This window comes from Morone saxatilis, unplaced genomic scaffold (assembly GCF_004916995.1).
Source record: "Morone saxatilis isolate NCDOM2014 unplaced genomic scaffold, NCSU_SB_2.0 Contig16, whole genome shotgun sequence".
Classification (NCBI taxonomy): Eukaryota; Metazoa; Chordata; class Actinopteri; family Moronidae; genus Morone; species Morone saxatilis.
This window is the reverse complement of record NW_023339718.1, coordinates 7537254-7539016: the sequence shown is the minus strand read 5'-3', so window position 1 is coordinate 7539016 and position 1763 is coordinate 7537254. Positions and strand designations below refer to the sequence as shown.

General features: G+C 39.9%; 1 protein-coding gene across 1 annotated transcript in view; it reads left to right on the top strand.

Annotated features, from left to right (window-relative positions):
* Positions 1-1763, top strand: part of adgrv1 (adhesion G protein-coupled receptor V1) — a 101610-nt gene that overhangs the window by 15202 nt on the left and 84645 nt on the right. The window lies entirely within an intron of this gene.

Sequence of the window (1763 nt, the reverse complement as noted above, 5' to 3'; positions counted from 1 at the left end):
GCAACTTCCAAGCTTTGTTCTAAAAATCAAAGTCTGCTTTCACACGGTGCAACAGAACATCAATAAGCAAAACAGCTGCCCTATAGAATTTGCCAGCCTTCATTAAGGTGTAGTGCACCGCTGGGCTGGCTTTTTGAAAACACTCGAGGCTCACACTGTTTTAGTTTCACAATGTTAAAACAAAAACTCAGCACTTTTCCAGTCCATAAGCATTTTTTTCAGAGCCCCGAAGTCACAAAACAGCCTTTCAGGGAGGCAGTTAGCCCTGAAAGGAGAAAGCGAACTTGTGAAAATGAAGGTTCCTTTGGTGAATCCTGCACAAGATAAGAAAGTTATAAGCCAAGAGGAGAATGAAGACACAACGGTCCTTCTTTCCTTCTATTTAACCTTCTTTTTCCTTCTCTTCACATGCCCTTTTCAGCAAGCCCCCGTTTGCTGCGTTGAAGTTTTTGTTCAAAAAGTAAGACAGTGGTGAAAAATTATTGTTCCAACCTGGCAGCTTAACTATATAAACAAATAAATAAGTTAAAACCTGTGGTAAATTGAGAATACACACCGATCAAAGCTAACATTATTGAAGCAGCACTGACAGGTGAAGTGAATAACACTGATTATCTGGTTATCATGGCTCCTGTCAGTGGGTGGGATATATTAGGCAGCAAGTGAACATTTTGTCCTCAAAGTTGATATGTTAGAAGCAGGAAAAATGGGCAGCGTGAGGATTTGAGCGACTTTGAAAAGGGCCAAATTGTGATGGCTAGAGGACTGGGTCAGAACATCTCTAAAACTGCAGCCCTTGTGGGATGTTCGCGGTCTGCAGAGGTCAGTACCTATCAAAAGTGGTCCAAGGAAGGAAAGGCAGTGAACCGGAGACAGGGTCATAAATCCGACAACATGGGCCAGCCATCAATCCCCACGTGCATCAATGAGCTTTGCTAACCCTAACCCACCCAACAGACGAGCTACCCAGTGCCCAGGTATATAGCCTAGATATTTTATTTTATTTTTTTATTTGTATAGGGACAAGTATGTAGCATAAACAAATGCCACACACCACAGCATTTATAGCCTAAGCTAATTTGCGATGCCTATCTCCAGACCCAGGTCTTTAATATATCAGCCTTCCGATACAATTTTTGTTACAAAAAGGCTATTTGAGTCTGTATAGCTATAATTACTTCAACAACGTTAACCCTACAGCCTGTAGGTCACAGGAAAAAGTCGTTTTGCCTGGAAACTTAACAGAACAGAACACAAGATTTTAAACAGAAGGAACATTGTTGCAAATTGCTAATTGCTAATAAGTAAGACATATTTTCCTTAAATTTTCCCATCTGTGTGTGGGCAGTATAAACTTCCCTAATTAGGACATTGACCACTGTTGGGGAAAAGAAAATCTGATAGTTGGAGAGTAAAGTTGAAATATTTCAAGGAAGAAGTTGCAGTGTTTTGAGTATGAAGTTATAATTAATTGTTGGGGAAAAAAGAGAGAAAGGCAGAGCCAGAGACCAGGGTGCACAGCAACAACCATAGCAACAACTATACTAATAGATGATGATGATGACGATGATGATTACTATTGTCGTAATATTATGACTTTTTATCACATGAAATTTTGACTTAACTATCATATCATTCTGACCCTTTTGTAAGGCAATGTATTGCCTGTTAAAAGGCAGTTTTTCCTTGCCCCATGCTCATGGTGGTACTGTTGGGTCTCTGTAAATGTTAAAAGGAGTTCTACTCTATTTGAAAAGTGTCCT